Source organism: Mesocricetus auratus, unplaced genomic scaffold (assembly GCF_017639785.1).
Source record: "Mesocricetus auratus isolate SY011 unplaced genomic scaffold, BCM_Maur_2.0 Super-Scaffold_100691, whole genome shotgun sequence".
Lineage (NCBI taxonomy): Eukaryota > Metazoa > Chordata > Mammalia > Rodentia > Cricetidae > Mesocricetus > Mesocricetus auratus.
Window position 1 is genome coordinate 2,168,886 of NW_024429267.1, and position 25,983 is coordinate 2,194,868.

The window sequence follows — 25,983 nt, forward strand, 5'->3', positions numbered from 1 at the left end:
GTTAAAAAAAAATAATTTTCCAGGGCCGGGGAGATGGCTCTGTGGTAAGAGGGCATGAGGACCTGAGTAATCCTTAGCACTCACATAAAAAGCCAGGTATGGTTGTGCATGCCTATATTACTAGCATTGGAGGACAAAGAGTCAGAACTCAAGAGCTCTCTGGTCAGCTACCCTACCCCAAATTTTGGGTCTGATTTGGAAACAGGTGGAAAGTCATACACAAAGACACCCCATATGCTGTTTTGACCTTGGCATATGTGCATATAGAAACACCTACTCCACACATACAGGCATGTACCATACACAGTGAATACATATATACACAACAATTTTCTATTGATAATCCAAGGTGGAAACTTCACATACAACATGTCACAGAATTCAACAATTTAAAGATTTTAAAGACTAGGAATTGAAAAAGATACACATTTTCAAATGATTTTTTAAAAAAAGAACCTTTAAAGGTATTTAATTCTTTCATATTGAGCTACGTCTTCTGCCAAAGACACCAATGTATTTATTTACATCCAATTTCAAATCTAGACATTTATTTTCGTTTTTCTTTTTCTAAACTATCACCAATAAAAGGAATACAATAGATGAGACACTAAGTCCACAGTTAAAAGCAAGACTTGACTAAGCTCAGCTAATTTTATAAAGTTTTTACACTTGCATTGTGTAGTGTTACACATTTCCCAAAGCACTTTTACACTTTCATTATGATCATCCTACTGACATGTAGGACAGACAATATCACATCTCTACATACTTCCCAATACACATACAAATGGAAAAATAAGTCTTAGGTTTAACTAGTTTGCTCAAGACTACAAAGTTATATACAGTCAAGCTGAACTAAATTGACTGGGTTTGTTGTTGTTGTTTATGTTTTCTACCCCAACATATTCCACTACTCAGTGAATACGAGCACCACCGCGCAGATCCACAAAGAGTTGATCATCTCAGCTTCCTTTAGGAGTGGAGATTTTCATATTCCTATTTATTTTTCCCATATATTTTTTATTTAACTTTTTATGCATGTCACTTTCAGTTCCCTTTCCCTCCCCTCTTCCCCCACCCCTCAATGCTCCCAACCCATCACCCCCACTCCACTTCCTCCACCCCCCACCCCCACTCCCCAGGGAGGGCAAGGGCCTCCATGAGGGATTTTCAGGGTCTGTCACATCATCCCGGGAAGGGTCCAGGTTCTTCCTCATGTGTCCAGGCTGAGAGAGCATCCCTCCACGTGGTATGGGTTCCCAGAGTCCTATTTATTTTAAAAATGCTTTTAGATGATACAATTGTGTTAACATCTTATTTTAAAAAATTAAAAAGGCCAGGAAGTCAGTAAAGTTTTGAAAGCTGAGTATCCAAAGCAGTATAAACACAAGATTACTTTCACACACAGGATCAGTGTTTAATGGTTGCTTTCACACATAGGATCAGCATTTTAGGATCTTTAGACTACCAAACAGAGACCAAATACCAGAGCAAGCGTTCAAGGAAGGTATTTAACAGAAGCCATTCCAGATAAAAATCATTTTATTACTGTTAGAGCTCCTATCCCCATCTGAATATATCAACAATCCTGGCTGAAATAATAAATTATTTTTGCCCTTCTCCCCAAAGATTTTAGCTCAGATAAACAAATGGCTCCAGGACTCATTTCATCTGGACTTCTTCCTGTTCCCTTTAATATTCAAAGGGAGGCATTCCTTGACCACTCCGATTTCATGAACATCCCACAGCAAACTAGAACCAAATGACCCCAAAAAGCACACATAGTGTAAGCCCTGTTCTTCCCATCACTAGAGCCTGGTGCCCCTTACTCCTTCCTAAAGCTCCTCTTAGTAGAATCTGGATCTTCTGAGTCTTCATTAATACATTCACTGTCTAATCTGGAAGTCTACCTTTCCCCTACTTCCAGATGTGTTAAACTGATTGATTTCCCTATTATGTATGGCTATCTGAATTGGGCTTTTTAAATATTAAATGTTCAGTCACACCTGGAACAGATATTAGCTGACATATATAAAAGGCATCTGTGAAGCAAAAACATTCTCTCAAATGCAAAAAAAAAAATTAAAGATACTGTTATTCATTTAGTAAATGATTTAAAGAGAAGTAATAAAGACAAGCATTAAGTTACAGAATGAACCCTGGAAAAGAAATGGGATAGTTATTTTTTTTTCTATTTATATACTCCTGAAAGACTTGGAAGAAGGCAAGCTCACAGGGAGACCTGTCATTCTACACTCAATGTCCAGAGCTACAACTGAATGGAGGAAATAACTGGGCAACCGTAACAAGAATCCTTATTAATGTTCACAATCAGTCCTGGGAATGCCACCCCCCATCACAGAGGGTTCTTACTATGTAGATCTGACTGTCCTAGAACTCACTATATAGACCAGGCTGGCCTCAAATTCACAGAGATGTGCCTGCCTTTGCCTCCTGAGTGTTGGGATTAAAGGCCCAGCTGGCATTCACATTTTAGGATAAAATTCTGTACGGTCAAATACAGAGAATACTTCTAAGTTGTAAATGATTCTAAAGGAGATAAGACTAAAAAAGGCATTAAAGAGGAAGGAAAAAGCCTTCAATTCCAAACCACATTAGTTTTTACTATCTTCAACATCTACTCTTCCTACAGTCTATGCCTCCATACATGATATTTGTCTAACTGTTAACTTGGTTCTCCCTTATTATTGTTTCCTTGTGTGCTGTCTTCACTCTCCTGGCTCCTCTTACCAGGAGGTAGAGCAAGTATCCTGTGTCCATTCCACACGCTTGCCCCTCCTCCCTAAAAACATCCAACTTGGATTCAACTGTCACCAGACTACAACCACCCACTGCCCCTTCTGTTGGAATTGCCTATCAAATGTTCCACTCACTTCTTTAAGACTATAGCTGCTTATTCATTGCACCACTATCATTCTCTCCTCCCCAAATCCTTGATTAGGCATTCCTTGCTTTCTCTTCCCATGACATTATTCCAATCTTATTTTAGCCACTTATATGCACGATCAAAGCTTAAACTGTGTTAATTTTAATAATGCAATTATATAATATCATATTCAAGCACCATACTTTGTCAGTTTACTCCCTTCATTTTGTATCCTCCCCTCCCTACCCCAGAGCTGAGGACTGAATCCAGGGCCTTACACTTGCTAAGCAAGCACTCTACCACTGAGCTAAAGCGCCGGCCCCCAGTTCACTCACTTCCAACATCCTAATCCTACCAAGCTTTCATCCCAACAAATCTACATGCCACTTTCAAATTAATATTTATTTACTTGGTTTATTGAGACAGTCTCACTACGTAATCCAGAATGAACTCAAATTTGCAGTTCTCCTGCCTCATCTTCCTACATGATCAAATTATACGTTGCCATCACACCTTAGTCTACTGCCATCACTTTTCTCCTTTCCATTCTCCTTTGTTGTCTTCCTCAATCCCCATCTTACCTGAGTTTAAATCCCTATTCAACCATTTATTACTTTTCTATATTGCACAAAACCTCAAGTTTTTCTCTGTCAATCTTGATACCAATCCAATTCTCTGCTTATTCTTTATTGGTACTTATACAACTCAATGTGGCTAGAGTCTTTGTTGGATAAATACTTTGTCTTTAAATCCAAGACCAGAAATCTCAAGTGAGTCTCTAATGATGTCTAACAAGTATAGCTTATTTTATTTACTGTCACTCTCCTACATGACTATTTTATACCCTTTGTTTTTCAAGTCTTCCATTCCTCCCTCTTATTCTCATTTTCACACGCTGACTCTATTTCCCATCTTACTGAGCACATAGAAGCAATACAATCTTCCACAAGCTCACAAACATATCTAACTATATCTGTGCCCAAATATTCTCATGTCTTTTATTACTGGCATCAGTTGGTTATGGTCAGATATGGTCCAGTCTTCTGTTCATGCATTCCATATCCGTTCACCATTCACTCCCATTCCCTAACAAATTTCTCTTTACTCAGCTCCTCAAACATGTCAATTTTCCATCTAAAAAACAAATCCTTTCTCAACCTTTCAGTCTCTCTACTACAGAATTTCTTCAACAAAATTTCTCAGGATGTGTTCTACCATTTTTTTACTTCTCCCCCCCTTCCTCTTCAATCTATTACAATTAGATTTCCCACTACACCACTTCATCAAACTTGTTCTTATTAGAAAACTAACTCCATGTTGCCAAAAATAACAATCAATTACGAGTCCTCCTTAATGGTCAACAGCATTAGACAGCAATTTCATCCTCCTTTTGAAATATTTTCTCCTTTATCTGGCTTCCAGGCCACCATCTCAGCAGCTTTTCTTCTTAAATCAGGTCCTTTTAAGTGTCCTTTTCTGGCCCTTACTGCTCCTTCCTACCTAATTTTTAAACACTGTAGTGCCTCAAATCTCAGTCTTGGGATCTCACTTCTCTACCCTTTCTCACTCCATGAAGCCATCTGATCTAATCTCTTTCAATTCGAAAACTTAAATCTCTAGTCCATTCTCCCCTCCCCCCTCAGATTCAGGGACCCCAAGTTTTTTCAATTAGATGCCTAATATGTATCTCAAAATTACTATATCCAAAAGTTTTCTCCAAAATAATTTCCTTCAGTTTTACCCATCACAGCAAACTCTATCCTTCTGGTACTCAGGCTTAGCCTCCCACTTTGTCTAATTCTGTGCACCTGCCTTCTCACCATCAAAAATACTGTTGACCATATGCAGTTACTTATTATTTCTACTGCCTGATCTAAAGGCCTTTCACCTAGATGGATACAGAGGTCTGCTAATGGTTTGGCTGCTTCTGCTCTTGTCCATCTTTGGTCATTTTCCCAAAACGGAGATTTTCAAAAGTCCAATCATGTCACTGATTTGTTCAAATCCATCCTTCCCTATCCTTTAGGCTAAAAGCTAATATCCGCACAGTCACTGAGGTAATCTGAATGTAACTGGTCCCCTATAGTGTCTCAAGAAGTGGCACTATTAGGAGGTGTAGGCTTGTTGGGAAAAGATGTGGCATTGTTGGAGGAAGTGTGCCACTGTAGGGGTTGCCTGAAAGATGTAGGATTCTCAGCTACTCTCCATGTCTGCCTGCATGCCATCATGATCATAATGGATTGAACCTCTGAACTGTAAGCAAGACACCCCAATGTTTTTCTTATAACAGTTGCCATGGTCATAGTGTCTCTTCACAGCAATAAAAATCCAAGACAGTTTCCTAAGATCTTGTTTGACCTATCATCCACTGCCACCACCTTTCTGAGTTCATCCTCTATTACTATCATTCCATTTCAGCGACAGGTTTCCTTCAACTACCTCCAACATGCTCCAGCCAGCCCTGGGCCTACAACACCCTGTACTGTCTGCATACATCATTCACTGACTACCTTTCTGCTGTTTAAAAGTCACCTTGTCAGTGACTTTCTAAGTAACCTCTGAAAAAGTAAGTGCAACTCTTCCCACACTCTCCTTCCCTTCCTATTTTTCATTCTTCATCATTTACCATCAAACATGCTTTATGTCTTTTTACTCTTATGGTTGCATCTAAAATGTAGGTTTTATGAAGATAGAAATTTTTGCCTATTTTGTTAACTAGTGTATTTCCAGGACCTACAGTAGTGATTGGCATTATATAGTCATACACAAATTTGACAAATGAGTAAAATCAGAGCCCTCTTCCAGATGAAATTACCTACAAAATGAACATTATTTTGAAAGGGATCACAGAAAGCTCTCAGTTTTCTTATTTTATAAATCTAGTTAATTAATGGCAGTTAATGCAGAGTCAGAACTACTGATCAGTCTTTTCTGATCTTTGGCCAGTTGGGATGCTTAAATATGAATAAGCCAATCACAGATACTGTTGCATCAATGTGAAATGGACCAAGAAACCATCCTTTGTTCTTTTGCTGTTGCTGTTGTTCTTTTTGTTTTGTTTTGTATAGCCTTGTTTATATATCCCCATTATATTCTCTGTAAGACTATATGCTCTTAGGGGGCTGGAGAGATGGTTCAGAGTTAAGAATACTCATTGTTTTTCCAGAGGAATTAGGTTTGATTGCCAGCACCTACATGGCAGTTCGCAGCCATTTACAAGTTCAGTTTCAGGGGATCCCAAAGCCTTTTACCAGCCTCCACAGGCACCAGGCATTCACATAGTTCACAGATATACTTTCAGGCAAAACACCATATACTTAATAATAACACATTTTTTTAAAAAAAAAAGGGAGTGTATGTTTTTTAAAGCCTGAGGTTAGGATGATGGATATGACTGTAACAGGATGACCCAGAGATTTTTTTTGTGTGGTGTATTATGTTATGTTGACTATGATAATGATTACAATACTGATGTGATAAAATTTGGTCTTGGGGTATATAATACATAAATACACAATGAATATATATACAGGATGACCCAGAGATTTTTTTTTGTGGTGTATTATATTATGTTGACTATGATAATGATTACAATACTGATGTGATAAAATTTGGTCTTGGGGTATATAATATATAAATACACAATGAATATATATATATATATAAACAATGATGTAATCTTGAGAAAGCATGTCAGTGTCATGGTTTTCATATGTACTACAATAATATAAACTGTTACCACCAAGAGTAATGGTAAATGGGACTTCTCTGTATCACGGCTGCAACTTCCTGAGAACCTATAAATGCTTCAAGATTTAAACACAAACACAGAGTCACTGAAGCAGTATGAATATAAACACAAAACAAGTATAGCATCTCAGACTGTCAGTCTTCCAGTCCTTTTTCTTCCCTCTAGAAGCAATTATGCCTTTTTTAACTCACATTCTTCGAGAAGTCAATGCATATTATGTTTTACTGTGTACATGTAGATGAACACACACACACACACACAATTAACTTTCTTATAATAATACTGGTGACAGACTTAGTAGACTTCCTAGGGGAGGCCTTACCCTCTCCAAAGAGCAGACGGGAGGTTGCGGGGGGGGGCTGAGGGAGAAGAGAAGGGGAACTGGGATTGGAATGTAAAAAATAAACTAATAAAAAAAGCAAAACCAAAAAAACCAACCCATCTTCCTAATACACACTTCTTTGGTTTGAAACTGTAAAATGAATTAAGGAGAGAGAAAAAAAAATACTGGCATGCCATAAACATTTCTGTAGCTCCTCCTCCTCCCACAGTGAAATGTCTGAAGAGTGGAGCCAGGCAAGGCAGTCATAACTCTTTGAGTTCAAGGTCAGCCTGGTCTACATAGTAAGTTCCATGCCAGTCAGGGATATTTAGGGAGATACTGTCTCAAAAAGGTGGGGGGGGGGGTCTTAAGATGAACACATTAATGCTCCTTTTCTTTCATTTTATGGTTATATGACACCTCATTGTATAGCTGTGTCATTATTATTTTAACCACATCACATTAAGAGTCATTTATGGCTTTTGATAATATAATTAATACCATAATGAACAAAGGAAAATCATTTAAAATGACTGAATTAAAAAGCATGAACATTTATCATTTTAGTAAGTCAACTCACTTTCCAAAGAAATTGTGCATGCTTCCATTCCTGCCCATGGTACAGTGGAGGAATTCTACACATCCTTGCCATTACTGCTTAATCTTTGTCAAATGGTAAGCGAAAAATTGCCCTTGCTTAAATATGTACTTTAATAATAGTAATCAGCTATTTTGTTTTCTTGGTTTGGTTTGTGCTCTTTGTGGCCAGGTCTCACTCTATAGCAAAAACTAGCTTCCCACTCACAATCCTGTCTCAGCCACCTGAGAGCTGGGATTATAGACATGTGCCACCATACCTATATTAGAATAATTTCTTTAAAAAAACACTTAGGTGTGTCAAGGATTGCTGTGAGAGCTTCATGTACAAATTCATCTAGTTCTCATAACATTCCTTTAAGGAAGTAATAGTAGGTTTTATTTTATTGGTGAGGAAAACTGAACCACAAAGTAGTTTTTTAAAGTTTGATATTTAAGATTAACTTCAAGTGAGAAAAAGTACAAACTCAAGCATTTTTATCTTGATGTCCAAACATAAAACAGTATCTTAAAGTTTTTAGCTTTCAGCTGGTGAGATGACTCAATCCCTGGAATCCATAAAGAAGAGGTAGCCAATGTCTATGAGCTGTTCTCTACACACACACACACACACACACACACACACAGAGAGAGAGAGAGAGAGAGAGAGACAGAGAGAGACAGAGACAGAGACAGAGATAGAGACAGAGAGAGAATGCTTTCCTGAAAAGCTTTTGGCTTTCTAGGAAACTTCTCCTGTATTTATATTATTTATATTTTTGGTTGTGAGCCTAGCCTTAAATGGCTGAGCCATCTCTCCAGTCCTCTCCTATACTTAAAACCATTTGTATTTCTTTTAACATAATGTGTATGATTTCTGCCATTTTTCTGTTGGTTCTTTTTGTTTACTCTTATTAATTTATAAGATATTATCTGCAGTAGCAGGAAAACTGGCCTTTTATGATAATGCTACTTCTCCACAAAGTTTTGTTGTTTTTTTTTTTTGTTTTTGGAGCCACGGTTTCTCTGTATTGCTTTGGAGCCTGACCTGGAACTCGCTCTGTACACCAGGCTGGTCTCAAACTCACAGAGATCCACCTACCTCTGCCTCCTGAGTGCTGGGATTAAAGGTGTGTGCCACCAACACCAGGCTCTTCTCCACAAAGTTAAAACATTTATGTGTCATGGACTCCAAACATTTCTACTCTTATTTATCTAAGAAAAATGAAAATTTTATCACTATTAGATTGGATATCCATACTACTGTTCATAGTAGCTATATCTGTAAGTAAAATTTTTAAGAACTCCCAAGTCAACAAATGAACAATAAACAAATTTTAGTGTATATTATCATGAAAATTTGCTATTCAACAATTTAAAAATAATAAATTGAAAGCACAGTGATGTACCCTGTGCTGGCTAGTTTTATGTAAATTTGACAAAAGACAGAATAATTTGAGAAGAGGGGACCTCAACTGGGAAAATGCCTCTACCAGGCTAGCCCCTGTACAAAACTATGGTTCATTTTCTGGATTGTTGATTGATTTGGGAAGGCCCAGCTGATTGTGACAATGCCACTCCTGGGCTGATAGATAGTCCTAGGTGCTGGAAAAAAGCAGGCTGAGCAAGTCAGTAACCAGCATCCCTCTGTGGTCTCTGCATCAGTTCCTATCCTACCTGAGTTCCTGTCCTGATGTCCCTTCATAATGACTTACAAGCTGTAAGGTGAAATAAACCATTTCCTCCCCAAGTTACTTTGGTGTTTCATCAAACCCTAAAACACATCCCTATAATCCTGGCTTGGGCTGCTATAAGGAGATTGTGAGCCCAGCCTGGGCTACACAGCGCCAGACTGTAAAACATACTGAGACAAACATCAATACCAGAAGAAAGAAATCAATGAGAAAAACAACAGCGAAGAACTTAAAACTGATTATGTCAAATGAAATAAGAGACAGGCCGCTCCTCCCCAAATTAAATGGTATCTGACTGATTACATTCATATAAAACTTCCAAAAAGGCAAAACCACCTAGTGAAGGAGGGTCAGTAGTCTGTGGTGGCGGGATATGGGTACAAGAAGAAGCATGACAGAAAGCCTACATTTAGACATTTCTGAAGATAGGTTTATTTAAAATCCTGAATACAAAGGTTTCCAAGTACTCGAAACATCTCTGCAAAAATTTATTAAATTGTATGCTTTAAATATGTGCAGTTTATTATATGTCACTACACTGCAGTGGAACTATTAAAAAAGCAGGTGGACTTCTATTCTCTTGTTGTAATAAATAGCGGCACTTCACTCATTGATCTCATTTACATTCACCATACTCAGCACAAGCAAATGTAAAATACTGCTCCCAATTCTGCTTTGAAACATCACCCACTTCTCTCATTGTCAAAGTTCAACTTGATAAGGAACATCCTGATTCTCAGAAACTAGTACTTGTTGGGGAAGTCTTATGTCAATAAAGCACTGTTGAGCCAATAGAAATCTAGATAGGTGGGACTAGGAGTCCAGGAGGACTCTGGGAAGGAGAAACATTAAAGAGTCGAGATGTAACGCCATGGGGTAGGAAGCCCGGAAACTTCTCTGGTAAGAGACATACTTAAATTAACAATTATGGGGTAATTACGTAAGTCAGAGCTAGCCAGTAAGAAACAAGCAAGGCCAACAGCTTCATAATTAATATAGCCTCCTGTGTGTTTATTTGGGACTGATGTGGCTCTAGAACCAGGCTGGCGGGAAGGCTTCTCTCAAAGAAAAAGGCTTCTCTTTACAAGTACTCTTTTGTTTATGTATTTTATGAATATGGGTGTTTTGTTTCATATACATCTGCACACTAGAAAAGGCCACTGGAGTCCATGAGAATCACATGAGACGACAGTTACAGATGGTTGTAAGCCACCATATAGGTGCTGGGAACTGAACTAAGGACCTCAGGAAGAACAGTCAGTGCTCTTAACCACTGAGCCATCTCTCTAGCCCCAGAAACTAACTTTTAAAAATTGTATCATTATTTTTGTTGTTGTTTTTTGAAACAGGGTTGCTCTGTGTAGTCCTGGAACTTACTCTGTGTAGCTCTGAAACTTACTCTGTAGACCAGGCTGCACTCGAACTTTGAGATTTGCCTGCCTCTGCCTCCCAAGTGCTGTGATTCAAGGCATCCACTGTCACTACTGGATAAAACTAAGATTCTTATTAATCATTTTCAACTAAATCTTGGAAGCCAACCAAAACAACTTTCTGGTTTTGACAAACATTGTATAACTGAGACAAAACAGAAATAAACTTACTACAGAAATGGAGAAACTATAATCATCCAATTCTTCTTAGATCTTTGGTGTATCCGTATGGCTTCAGTCAGTCACTGATATACTACTACAACATGTGGCATCTGCTATGTATTAGACACTGTTAAAGTGTTGGAAATAAAATAATAAGCAACAGAATTCTGTGATAATAAAGACAAATCATTGATTGTCTTTAGAAGTTAAAATTATATATACTTAATAAAGTTATGTGAAAATAGCTGTTTTTTAAAGACTTAATTCACTTTATTTTTCTCACATAAAAACCCTATGTGGAGGCCACAGCTGAGCCTCGGTCCTCTGAACAGAGACTCTGGTGCAGGTTTTCGCAGGATGGTCAGTGAATTCCTGATAAGGAGTCATGACAAACGTGGTCTTTTTCCAGAAGTTAGGGATCAGGCAGCTGTAGGTCTTAGAAATGGCATCAAAGGTAGTCTTGGCAAAGTTGCCAAGGGTGGCAGTGCAGCCCCTGGCTGAGTTTAGCAGTCATCAATACTGGCCATTATCAGTAGCTTTTTGGGCACAGGAGAGAAATTATGCCAGCACATCTGGGGGCAGGGATGAGAGATACCAACATCAAGCCACAGCAGCCTGTCACTTTGCAATGAACAGTGTAGGGCTTGCCAATCTCATTCCCCCAGGAGTCTCTCTGCATATGGATGGTGGAAAGCTTGGCCAAGAGATGATGACCACTCAGACAGATAGCAGTGGCTACCTCCTTGGAACACACCAAAACCAACATGACCATTGTAGTCTCCAATAACGTTAAAAGTCTTGAACGTGGTCTGCTAGCCAGCCCAAGTCGGCTTCTGCACTGCAATGATTTTTAGAACTTCATCCTTTAGAGATGCACGAGGGAGGTGGGGTAATAAGTAATATGGGATTCCTTAATGGGCAGGGAGAACAGGTAGAGCTCCTTCCAAGGGACTTGATCTTCATGTCCTTTACCAGGTGGCCCAGCTTGGTGACAGGGATCCACTCCTTTTCTTTGGCTTTACCATCATGAGGCCCATGGGTGAAGATAGGATCTTGAGGCATGCCACTAAGAATGTGTTACTATTTCATTTGTGTGTGTATATGTGTGTGAGTGTGGCATATGCACACTGGTGTACATACCTGTGTGTGAATGTAGAGGTCAGAGGAGGGCTCCTGTTGTAGTCTTCTAATCTGCCTTGTTCATTTGGAACAGAGTCTCTCATTGAAGCTGAAGCTTATGCCTCCCTCTGGCTAGACTGGCAGCCAGGGAGCCCCAGAGATCTTCATGCCTTTACTTCCTTCAGTGTTGAGGTTACAACTGTGAGCAAGATTCATCAGCTTGTTATGTGGGTACTGAGATTTGAACTTCACAGCATGTGCTTTTCAACTACTGAGTCATCTTTCTAGACCTTGCTGTTTCATTTTCACACAAGTCTATTACTATTCAAACGCTGGATAGGGTCCTTTAATCAATTACAAGTTCACTTACCTGCGTTATTATTCAAGACATACTTTTTAACTTGTTTATAAAAATAACAGAATTGTCAAATGCTATGTCTATCCTTAGGGGTCCCTTTCTTTGGCTATAAAATGAGAACTAATTAAATGACATGTATAAGACATTTAAGCCAATGTCTAGTATATATTAGAACTCCAGTTCTGAGTGTATACTGCCACAGTGTAACGAGAAGCTTTTTCTTGCTAGCTGCTTTGGTTTATCCCCTGCCAGCCGCCTGGGTTCTGCCGCTTTCTAGTCCCCAAATAAACACACAGGAGGCTATATTCATTATGAAGCTGTTGGCCTTGTTTGTCTCTTACTGGCTAGCTCTGACTTAAGTAATTACCCCATAATTGTTAATCTAAGTATGTTTCTTACCGGAGAATAGTTCCAGGCTTCCTACCCCCATGGCGTTACATGTTGACTCTCTTGTGTTTCTCCTTCCCAGAATCCTCCTGGACTCCTAGCCCCACCTATCTAGATTCCTATAGGCTCAACAGTACTTTATTGACAAATAACAGGACTTCCCCAACACCACAGTAGCTCTGTTGTCCCTACCAATACATCTACCATGCCTGTAAGAAAAGAAGTGAGGCCATGAGAACCTGTTTTTATCCTTTGTAAGCTCAAGCTGATTCCTAATGATCAGAACCTTCTTTTGTAAATATACACACATGTTCAATAATATAATAATCTGTTCAAGGAAGGACACCAAACTTATCAGTTTCTTAATAATATTACATTCAAAGACCTTTGTTATTCAACCCTGTACACAATTCAGCAGCTAACATATTTTATATGTAGCAGGTATTACCACCAAAAACTTGAATACCTTTTTCAAAATCAGTCTGCATTTCTTGGTTTTGATAAATATACAATTATGTAAAGCACTAGCATTAGGGGATACCAACTAATGAATATATGGTAAAAGGAATTTTCTAAACTATTCAATTTTACAAAAACATACACTTCAAAATAGAACACTAATGCTGGGTGGTGATGGTTCACACCTTTAATTCCAGCAGCTGGGAGGCAGAAGCAGGTGGATCTCTGAGTTTGAGGCTAGCCAGGTTTACACAGTGAGTTCCAGGACAGCCAGGGCTACACAGAGAAACCCTGTCTCAAAAAACAAGAAACAAAACAACAAAAACTGAACATTAAGAAAAATATTAGTATTTTCTACCTCTAATAAATTCTATTTGTAAAAATCCCCAAATATTACATATTTCTATTAAGTATAAATTCTTTCAGTGGCCCTATCCCTTTTTAACCTATCTTGAACAGGACATATGAATTCCAGTAAACAGGGACATCTGATATTATCCCTACTGATCTTGAGTCACACAAGATAGTTTTCAGTAAATAACCGTCATCCCCAACTTTTAGTTTTAGAAATAGAGGACTTAAAAAAAAAAACAAAACTTAGTGACAAAGCAAGTATCTTCTTCCTAGACTATTAAAATACTCCAGAATCCAATTAAAACCAACAACTCTTTTTAAAAGGTATATTTTATGATTTATCATGTGTCTGTGTGGTGATTGATATATGTTGTGGAACTCAATCCATTTAGCCAATGACATTTGGGAGCAACTTGTCATGGGCATGGTTTTCTGAGTAGACTGGATAAACTGAGGAGGGGCAGGTCATGAGTTTGCTCTCTTGGTGTGGTTGGAGAAACAACAGGCTTGAAGTTGACGCTCTTCACCCTTGGGCAGAACACCTGGACAAAGGCAGCTGGATCAGCAGTAGCATCTGCTTTGTACTGTATTTATGAGTTTGTCTTTTCACTGCACCCTTAATAAACTGGTAAATAGACTTTTGTGGGTTCTTACTTCAGATATATGTGTCTAAGTGTCCAAAAAGGGTTATCAGACTTTCTGGAGTTGGAGTTAGTTGTGAGCCACCTAACATGGGTGCTGGGAACCCAACTCAGGTCCTCTGCAAGCGCTATTAATTGCTAAGCCATCTCTTCACAGCCCTTCTGACTCTTACTGCTCAAACCACTTATTCAGCAATCACATTTAAGTCAAGCTTAAAAAGATCTTTGATGTATGATACAAATTACTACATTACTAGCATGAAAATCTTATAAAAATACATACTTTAAAATATTTATACCAAGGCTGATTAGCTTTTTAATTAGGCAAGTAAGAGTTTAGGAAAATGATGGCTTTTATTTGCAATTTTTCTACCTCAAACTCTCACTATTAACCAAGAATATCATGAAAATTCTGCTAAAACTCTTAATTACAAGCAAAGAAATACTAAAATGTCTAATACATAAGAGTTTTTCCCTTAAATGTTCTTCTGAATATCTTTTGTACTTTAAATCATTTCTTTTAGGTATCAACTGTCTAATTTTTTTTAATTGGCTTTCCTTCCAAGAACAGTACTACAGAATCGGTACTATAAACAGAAGTGCTACTGTCAAAGAATTGATCTAATAATAAAAAGAGCTAAGGCCACTTGTCTTATACAAAATTACTGCCAAATGCTGCCAGACCCTGCTTTTCTTTCTTCTGGGCCACTAATCATTTTTAGACCCTTTCTAATTTTTAGTACACAATATGATATACTATACCACATCTTAACCAGACAGTATTTTAAATGAATGTTCTCTAAAATTCATCTCATGTTCTGGCATATATAGGCACATTTGGTCTATACATTTGTGCATGGACACACACATATGTACGTACACACTTATATGTACATACTCATACACATACACACATACATTACATACATAGTGTTCCAGGTCCACTAATTTCACATTGAAGATTTAGCCAACCCAGGATTAGAAATATTAGGTGAGGAAACCCTGTACTGAATGAACTTATATGGACTTTTTTCTAATCATTATTCCCTAAACAATACATTCTGACACCTATTTATATAGCTTTTACATTGTTAGATGCTAATAATTAACTTAGAGAAGATAAAGTGGGTACTATACAACTTTGTATACAAAATTTTATTCATAGATACTGGTATCTGTGGGGCACTGTAACTAATCCTTGAGCATACTGGAAGAGAGATGTATATACATGAACATGTACTATTTGCAGAAGTACACACAAAAATGATATAACAGTGACTGCACCTGAGACTTAGGCCTTTGCAATTTTATGATTTTGTGATAACCATCCAATAATTTTCTCTAAGGGGGAAATGGGCCAGGAGTGGTGGTATACACCTTAATCAGACAGACCTATAAACTGGAGGCCAACCTGGTTCACACAATGACCTTTTTAGTTTAAAATACCTCCTAAAACAATGCTTAGGAATTCCTTTTAAAATCTTTCTTATAACTATTTTAAAATTGTTCTTTTAAAATTTCCACAACATTCCAATGGGCATATGAGCCTCTTTTCCCTACCCTATAAATTAGGATGGAAGTAAGACACAGGCCATAATAGACATGCCTTCTTCGAGGTAGATCGCCATCTGGACTCTGGAGGAGATCATGCAGAGAGGCAACCTACTACAAATATCTCACTGCCAATCTGAAGACCTATATAAAGTTTTTGCATCTCAGAACCTTGTATATACTCCATGTGTCCTTGTGTGTCAAATATATTGAAAGTAACTCCTGGTTATAGCCAAGGAATCTATATGTCCACCAAAACACATGTACAAAACTGTTATTAGTGGCTGTTTTTCTAAAAGCTAAGAACTGTCAACAGTCCAAATGCCCAACAACAAAATAGGTATACATGTACACATACAAAGGAACAATATACAGCAATGAACAAAAATAAACCATTGCTAATTTTTAAAAATTCCCAGCACTTGGGAGGCAGAGGCAGACAGATCTCTGTGAGGACAGCCTGATCTATAAAACAAGTTCTAGGACAGCCAGGGTTACAGAGAAGCCCGGTCTCAAAACAAAACAAACAAAAAAGAATCTTAATGACACTCGGTTGAATAAAGAAAACCATTAAAAAAATAACCTGCTTCCATTTTTTTAATGAAATTCAAGTACAAATATAATCTAGATTGATGGTGATGAGAAAGGTACAATACCTTTGGGATACAAACTAGGAGAATGAAGTTTTATGATGTCATATAAAGGTTCAGTATCTTTACCTGATTATTAGTTACATGCATAAAAATTCATTAAGCTAACCATTAGAATCATTCATTCCTGAGCTAAGAACTATAACAGTGGTTCTCAACCTGTGGTTGAGGTCACATATCAGATATCCTGTATATCAGATATTTACATTGCAATTCATAACAGTAGCAAAATTACAGTTATGAAGTAGCAATGAAATAATTTTATGGTTGAGGGTCACCATATCATGAGGAACTGTATTAAAGAGTCACAGAGTTAGGAATGCTAAGAATCACTGAACTAGTAGATGACTTCATTCAAATACACACCTATGTCCCTTCAGGGAAATGATTAGGTTTTATGCCTTTTTTTGTAACCCTCTTAGTTGGCATATTTTGGGTCACATAAACGATTACTGGTAAGCCTGATATTAATAACTCAGTAATCTGTGAAGTGACTTTTTTAAAAAGAAAAAAGGAAGGAAAAAAATAACAAGATTAGGGAAGTAGATGAATAAAGGGACTGAAGTGTCCCCACGTTGACATGATCCAGGTTCAGGATTTTCTCTGAGAAGATCCTTAAGATTCCAAGAACTTCAGCATTACTTTTTTTGGAGGGAAAAATCAGGCATCTAGTATTCCTTTAAAATACCAAGGTTTGGGATTTTTTTGTTTGTTTGTTTTTGTTGTTGTTTTTTGTTTGTTTGTTTGTTTTGAGACCAACTCTCACTATTCAGCCCAGGATGATTTCAAACTCAAAGTCCTGCCTCAGCCTCCTCAGTGGTGGGCTTATGGCTTATGTGCCATCATACCTGGTTCAAATAATAGTTTCACACAGTGTTCACAACTAGCTTAGCAGAAAATATCTCACAGATATTTCTGAGGAAATTATTCAACCACTATTGCATATATGATGTCCTCATATGCTAAAGCTTTATGGATAAATAGTTCTATTGAACAGATCAGGATTATGGTGAAAACAGTATAAGGATGGAATACAGGGGTCACACCTAGGGCAAATGACTAGAGAGCTGTTCTATGCCAGAATTAAATATGAACATGGCATTATTGCACAGGTATTCTGCCACAGAGTAAGGTTCCAGATACAAAAAAAATAATAATAATAATAATAATGCTAAGAGTAGTAAGACTGCTGCTGTAATGTGCAAAGCTAAATAATTCTTAAAAACTACAGTCCTAGTATCAATTTGTGGGTAAGACAAGAGAAGGTAATCTAGAGGAAGAAGAATTTAGAAAAATAGGACAAGCCTGCCATGTGAGGTTAATTAATCTTGGTCATTATGAAGACACTGAATTTGGTTTCTAGATTTCAAACATGTAAGGAGAGGTACAAGTGCGTGTAAACAAGCAAGAGGGATTAAAAATGAACAGCACATATAAGCCTGTCTTCGAATTCAGGAAAAGATACAATTATAACAAACTAATAAATTTAAGAGAATTAATTAACAAGATGACCTGAGTGAATAACACATGGAGGCAGGAAGAGGAAAGGCCAGAGAGGATAAAAGGATCTAAAAGGCATAGTGTGAAGTTGAAGAATAAAAAAAAAATCATTAGTTTTTGCAGCAGTATGAGAAGGCATGCTAAGCAGTGCAAAGAATCTAACTGAAGGCTCTGAGTCAAGGAAACAGGATGGTTCACTCAGTAAATAGCTCTCATTAGTACAACTGGAGGTTGAGATTTATGGTGGAGAAAATGCAGATGAGCCGAAGGGATGATGAAAGGCCTTGTAATGACAGAACTAAATCCTGGAGCTAAAGAACAATGGGTGTTAAGTAAGGAGCAATGAGATCTGCATTATGTTGAAAGCTGACTAAGGATGGAATACAGGGGTCAAGTCTAGGGTCAATGACTAGAGAGCTGCTCATTCTATGACAGAATTAAATATGAACATAACATTATTGCAAAAGTATTCTACCACAGAGTAAAGGATCAGATACAAAAAACAAAAATGCTAAAAAAAGTAAGACTGCTATAACATGCAAAGCTAAATTGATCCAAAGAAAAGCATACCTTCACGGATGTACATTCTAGAATTAAATACTTCCTGTGTTTATAAAGAAACTTCTGAAGTCAGGTTATGTATGAGTGTAAATGATAAAGAACTAGTTATATTCTGAGAATGAGCCACTCATGCTCTCTCTGCTTTCTGTACATGTAATATTGCAGGATCTGTAACACAAAAGCTGACACGGTACAATCCCTGGAACTGAGGTTTGCAAGGGTTAGTGACAGAGCTTCTCTTGCATCCATTATTTACATATATACTTACATACAGAAACCAAGACCCTGAGACATTAAGAATTATCAAAGGTCACACTATTAGCAGTATAATGAAGGTAAGAATGCATGCCTTACAATCTCCTTTCAAGAAATTGCTTTAGTATATACTATTATGATTTTAGAATTTTGAATGATAATTCAAAACCCACCCACTTTGGTACTCACATTTTCAGTACTGTAATAATGAAACTCTATAAAACTATTTTTATGGTTCATATGCCTCACAGGGAAAACATATCTATTAAATATGCCTGTATCTGACCAAAGAATAAAAAAAAATCTTTCTGAAGTCAGCACAAGAGCACTCTCCTACCACACACACACTTACATATAATCAGATACCCAGTATCTTGAAATGTTTTTAACCTTTAGCTGTATATCTTTTTATAATTATTATTTTGTTGTGTTTCCCACCTCAGTTGTCCACCCTCCCCTGTATAACTTTCAGGTAACTGATACCATTTTCTCACCAGTACAAATAGGAAGACATGGCCCAGCACTCGGGAGGCAGAGGCAAGCGGATCTTTGTGTGTTCGAGGCCAGGCTGGACCGATAGCCTCCGAAACAATACAGAGAAACCCTGTCTTGTAAAAAACAAAAAACAAAACAAAACAAAAAAACAAATAGGAAGACATGGCAACACTGACAAAAGCCTGCAAATACTGTATAATTCACAAACTTGCAGTGTTTAAAATGTTTTCATTTTTGGACTTATCTAATTTTCATGTAAGCTGCTCACTGAAATACATTCAAGGAATGTTGAAGTATGAAATCAGACAGTTCTCTACCCTGCAACCATCTCCTACGGACAGCTCCAAGCATAATAAGTTCCATTTGTGTTATTACAGATTTTCTTCATGCTTACATCAGAAAAGCATTTTCAAAGAGACATTTACTTAGCCCCCAAACTATACTGATCATAATTTGATTTTTGAAAAAATTCTAAAGGTAGAGAACTGAGCTGGTTATCACAACAAATGTCAATTATTACTTGAGGTTATTTAAGAAAAATTATTCCCAAGGACACTGTTTTTCTCAGCAACATTTGTTTTATTTATTTGTTGCTTCCTTCTCAATGTAGGATGTATTACTGCTATCACTGCACCTCCTATTAGCATCATGACACCTAACATAAAATCCTTGTAGATGGGCCTTCTACACTTATGTAGAAGTCTGAAAGCTTTTCAAAAAGGAATTTGAAGCTTCAGAATTTTGCCTACTTTGTCATTTGTCTTTCTCTCAAAAAACAGTTTAAAGATGTTTGATCTATTTGAATGTTTTGAGTTTTGGTTTCAACCAAATATTGCTCAATTTTGATGATCACTTTTGATGATCATAAAAGCCTATCAGGTAGTCTGAAGTGAGAAAATGAACACCAAACTATCCCACCCCCAAGCCCTACTATCACTACAATAAACTCCCTTGGCTTGGCTTTGTTTGTTTGATGATTGCAAATGCAAAAAAACTAAACAAACAAAAAACTTCAGTACCTTGTTCCTACCTTTCTGACTTAAAAGGCAAAAGAAATCACCTTTTAAAAAAACTGACAAAGACTGGCAAGGCAAAATTCTTTGCTTTGTCACAGTTCAATCTGTCTGCTTGCAGTAATGTTTCCTCAGACTAAGGTGACATTAGGCTGCCTAGCGAGGAGAACTGTCAGGCAAATGAACAGCTGGATACTCTGACACATATTTTAAACCACTCACAGATACACAAAGTCTGGTAGAGTCATCAAAGAACTCTGGAAGATCTAAACCACGGTAAAATTGATGCACTAGGATTCTCTTAAAGGGTTCTGTAGGCCATCCTTAACAGGTTGCCAGTGACACTTTTGCAGAAATCTTGCTTTGAGGCCTTATCTAAATATTGAAGTTACCCCTCTTCCACAAATGCTTTAGAAAGGACACTCCCTGGAACTATCTGATGGCCTAAGACCCAGGCAAATTCAGGACAGATTTACCATGCAGGATCACCAAAGACTACCTAAAACAGAAAGCCCAAATCACACAGCTGCTCCTATCCCAGGAGCTAAATAAATCCTCTCTCAACCTTCGGATACTTGCCTCCAAAAACACACCACCCAGACAGCAAGCCCAAGTCGGACATCGCTCCTCCGGAGCTCACAGAGTTCCGGTGACAACAGCGCGTCCCCAAAGGTATCCCAGGGCAAAGAAAAGAAAACAGCAGAACAAACCCACTGAGTCTCCACGCAGGCAACTGCCCCGATCAATCTTCCAACTAAGCACTCAGTCAAATCTCATCAAAAGGAAAGAGACCAGATGAGATCGAAACCGTTAGACATCGTAAACCACAAGCAGTGCGGTGGAGTGGCTCCTGAACCCAAGTCTGGCACCCCTGGAGACTCGGAGCCCGCTGAGCCGCGCCCACACGGCAAGATCACTCTCTCTGTCGCCCCGAAAAAGACTGGGGACCATCGTGCACAGTTACCGCCCCCCTCTGGGCGAAGCAGAAACCCCAATACAGACGCCGGTCTCCCCTGGCACGCTCCCGCCCCCACCCACACCCACCCAGTTGGTTCCTGCCCGGGGACAGAGGCAGCGCCCTATCGCCCCAAGGCGACCTTAAACAAACACTGGTCTCTGGAACCCTGACACCCTCCTGCTTTACTTCAGGAATGCCAAGCAGACCCCTCCCCGCTCGGAGGGCTTCGTGCCCTCGGGACCTGGCTAAACTGTACACTGTGCCCGCCAAGTGCCCGGGTTCGCCAGAAACGGTCCCCTCGTCCCGGAACCCCGCGAAGCCAGCACACGGGCTCCCAGGACCCAGGAAACGCTCCCGCGACCCTAGAGACCCCTGGCCGTCTGGGCGGTCACCCACCCCCACCCCAAAGTCGAAGGAGCTCCGGGACCCCCGGTCCCCGCCGCGTCACCGAGATCCCCGCACTCGGAGCGCCGCGCATCCCGGGGAGCCGCCCCCGTCGCGAGCCCGACTGCCACGGCCACCCCGGGTCGCCTCCTCAGCCGCGACAAGCCGAGCACGCTCACCTGAGGCGCGTCGGCGGACGAGCGGCCCCCCCGGAGCCCTGAGGAAAACTGAAGCGGGCGGCGGAGACACGGCGGCCCAGGCCTGCGCTGCCGCAGCTCCAGCCTCTCCGCGAAGAAGCAGCGCTCGTGTGAGAGAGCCCGCCCGCTCCGCGCGCTACCGGGGAGCCGAGCCGTCGCCGTGCCCGCGGTTCTTCACGCGAGATCCCAGACACGGTGAGGGGCGAGGCCATGGCGGGGTAGGCGGAGGCTCCTCGAGTGACAGCCCCGGAAGCCTGTTAGCGGCGGCGCGGGAGGCGGGGCCACCTCGGGGCGGGTCCATAATTAAGGGCAGTCCCATTATGGGAGGCGGAGACGCTTTGAGTGACAGTCCCAGAAGCCTGTCAGCGGTGGCAGCGCGGGAGGCGTGACTCGCAGGTTACTGTGACCAATTGTAAAAGAGAAAAGGTGATCTTCCCCGCCTCTCATCAATAACAAGCGGGCAAAGGTGTTGCTGACCTGTAGAAGTCTCCAGACCAGAGTGTTTGCAAGGTAGTTTAGATGTTGAGGTTTGGGCAAAGTTTGGTCCTGTTCGGCCGCCGTAGAGGTGCCTGATTTAGCAGAAGAGTCGAATATAGTACTGGTAAACTGAGGTGCTGTTACCTTTGTCTACAATGCTATCTGAAGTAAACAGGGAAGTTCTGCTACCAGCCTGAAGACTTACAATCCTAAGTTTATCCACGTGTATTTCCCCCTTTAACGTAGATTTCCCCCATTTCAGCCTCTCCTTTTTTTTAAACCTCAAATAACGGAGACTTCAAGCTCCAACTCAGCACATCTCGTCTAACAAAGGATTCTTCCAATTCACTTGTGCATTATACTTAAAGTCTTCTGTAAAGGTAAAAACGAAATCACACTGGAGTACAACCTAACAAATCCCAAGATTACACGGAAACACGTATCTTTGCGGACCCTGGGCCCCAGTAGTGCTTGGCACAGGCGGGGCAGTGAATACATGTGAAAGGAATGAATGGACACTGTGATACTTATCTGGACTGGCCTCAGAAATTGGGCTTTTCCAGCCTTTCCTTTACAATGGCAGCCATCCCCCCCTTCTCTGTTATTATGCCTACCCCGTGGCCTTCATCTTCCCCTAGCCTCTCTCTCTCTCACCACAGTAAAAAAGAACCCTAAGTCTTTCTCAAGGGTATCCCCTGCCGTTGTACACTGGATCTCAGCCAGGCCCAGAGTGTTCAACCAGCTTCCCTCCATTATCAATGTCTAACTCCTTTCTTCCCAAAACCCACTCAGTATCACCTATTTGAACAGAACTGCCTCACCTGCTCTGCCCGCGCAAGCTGTCCTAGCCTTCTGAGGATTCCGCTTCTTGAGGACATCAAAGTGTATTTGTGATCTCCACTTGCTCGTTGCTCATTTCCCCACTACAGTGCTGCTTTTGCCCACACAATCTGCAGCTCTCTCGATTTCAAAAGCCCTCTTTCCTAATAGACAAATGGTCTATTTGGCGGGATATTTTCCCCCCAGTGGCCTCTCTGAATCCCATTGACAATGCTAAAGGTGTCTTCCTTTAGCACCTGCCTATGTTTTTTTAATTTTATAGCTACCTTTTTTGTTCCTTAGTCCTCTCCTAGTTTGAAAATGGTTGAATATTGATGGCCCCCTTATCTTATCCCACACCTTGCGCATAATAAGAAAAATGTCCACACACCACTGCACACTATGAGAACCACAAATTGGTTCAGACAAAAGCTGTTAGAAAAATCCAGAGGGAAGAGAGGTGGCCGTGAAGCTTGGGCTGGGTGGTGAAACAGTGGGTTGGCCCATATGCATGAGAGGCAGAAATGAAAGCTTTCAGGATAAAATAATATGAACGCTAACAAAGATGAAAGCGTGTGAGCTGAGCCTGGTTGCAAGTTGGACAGTCTAGTATATAGATTCCTGGAGAAGTAAAAAGGTGGGGCACTATCAGAAAGGAACCACACAGTGGGAGACTTCAAATACTGAGCCACAGTAACTGAGTTGATCTGGTGTTAAATGGAAAACCAGAACCAGCCCAAACATTTGGGGCTGTGAGAAAGCTAGGCATGGAAGCACTCCCACCAAACACACACACACACACACACACACACACACACACACTCACACACACACACACACACATATATGTATGAATGTATGTATGTATGCATGCACGCATATATATATATATATCAGCTAACATACTGTGAAGTTTTAAAACGGCATACCCTTTTTCCTTGATAAATGCACTTGGTAAATAACTTGGATAGCCAAGTTGGGATTTAAAATTCCATTAACAGGGTGAGAGTCCCAAAGCTCCCTGCTGGAACTAGGCAGGCTAAAGAGAGAGAATGTAGAGAAGCCTTCCTCACAATGCATCCACTGTGATCATTAATATTATATATTTAATGGGCTCTAGAAGCATTTACCAGGCAAGTTTCTGGGAACATCTGTGAGGATTGACTGAAACTGGGCTAATTGAGGTAGGAAGACCCAACCTAAATGTGGGCAGAACCACTTCATGGGATGGGGTCCTAGACTACATAAAGGAAGAAAGGCAGCTGAGTGCAAGCATTCATCTCTCGCTGCTTCCACACTGGATGTAATGTAGCCAGTTAACTCAAGCTCCTACCTCCATTCCTTCCCAGCCACAATGGCTTGTACAGTCTGTGAGTCAGAACAAACTCTTCCTTTGTTAGGTACTCTGCTTTGACAACACGTAAAGTAACTAATACACTAGTCCAGGCCCACACTACAAAGTAACTGCCACTCTATGGACACTTGAGCTCACATACCCAAGCTTCATTCCCACTTTCCCCCACTCCAGTCATTTGACAAGCACTTTGAAAGTCCAGGGGTGGAGCCAGCTAGATGCCTCAGCATATAAAAAGAACCTGCCAGAACCCAGGATAGAAAGAGAAAACTGACTTCTGGGAGCTGTTATTTGACCTCCACACATGTGCCATGCTACATGTGTGTACATGTATATATATATGCACATACTCACAAATCATACACACTGATAAATACATTTTTAAAGCTAAGAAAAGAATCTAAGGATGCATACCTCAGGCTCTAGGGGACAGCTCACATGGACCGTGGAAGTGAGCTCAGAGGCACTTGGGTGGGGAATTCTGCCTTCTGGGTACTTGGAGGAAGGTCTGCCACGGTACAGTGAACTAAATAGCTCTATGAGCACACAGCTCTCAGCTTAATGGATCTCTGTTCATTATGTAGAAGGGCCAGTGCAGAATCGTTTAAAGAGAGGATTCGCAGAGCCAATGAGTCTCTTAGGGTTGATGAGTCCTGCCAATTTAAACCTTGCAGAATAAATCTGTATTTTCTATGCTCCTGCAAACTTGGCCCTTGCTCTGTTGTCTTAGAGGCAGGAGTGTACTAAAAAGAAAACTGCACTCTTGACTTCACATCCATATGGGCCCTCTTCTCTCCAATGCTCAGTTTCATGGATTGTGTCACTCCAACACTCCTCTTAATCATTAGTGTATCAGAGATCTGGTGAGAAATTGAACAGAGATGAAGTGCTCTCAGCCAGAGGGGCATCCAACCTTAGAGCACTTACTTGTGTTCGACTTCTAAATAAAAATGCTTTGGCAGTCAGAAGCCCCTGAAGAGGCTGCGTGCGAAGGGCACATGCCAGGGTGTGTGCTGAAAAGGCAATAAGCCATCGCAGATCAGGCACCTCTCTCACCATCTGTCTTTATTGCGTGATGCGTCAGTCTGTGGCCTGACAGTCATCTCTGTTCCCACAACCTCTCCATCTGGTACCAAGAGCTTCTTTCCTTGTGTCTTGCTCTTGGAGCTACAGAGGGGCCAGACCCTGAGCCACCTTGGTATCTGCTTTGGGGATCAAAGCAGGGACTTCCACTCAAGGGTTCTGCGGCTTGACAGAGGTACTGAGGTGATTCAGCAGATGGCGTTGGCACTTACTTGGTGCCCACACTGGAGTCTGCTCATAGCCTTATCACCACCATCTGTGACTGCGTTTTGCCAACAAGCAATAGAAGAGAACCAGCCTGTTTCTTCCTGGGTTCTCACCATCTGCATTGTGACCTATTAGTCTGAATGGCTACAACTGAACACTTCTACCCCTGTTGGCAGGGGTGCCTTACTGATATCCTACTCTGAGCTACCTCCTGGCCAACCTCATGTTCACAAGGGCTACATGAGGCAGTATTCCTCAAAAAGCTGGAAGAAGAGATGGATCACCTGTAAAAAGAACTTGTTATTGTTGCAGAGGACCTGGGTTCAGTTCCCAGCACCC

The 25,983-nt window shown here is 40.3% G+C and overlaps 1 protein-coding gene across 2 annotated transcripts in view; it reads right to left on the bottom strand.

Moving 5' to 3' along the window:
• Glce (glucuronic acid epimerase) overlaps positions 1 to 21,886 on the bottom strand; it is a 75,758-nt gene extending 53,872 nt beyond the window's left edge. The window contains exons 1-2 of one of the 2 annotated variants that reach the window (XM_021230411.2): positions 21,687 to 21,886; positions 11,963 to 12,140 (exon numbers count right to left, since the gene is read on the bottom strand). The gene's annotated coding sequence lies outside the window, so the exon portion shown is untranslated. The remainder of the gene's footprint in view (positions 1 to 11,962; positions 12,141 to 21,686) is intronic. The other variant, XM_005075581.4, reaches the window with a different exon arrangement.
• Between the last annotated feature and the right edge of the window lie 4,097 nt (positions 21,887 to 25,983).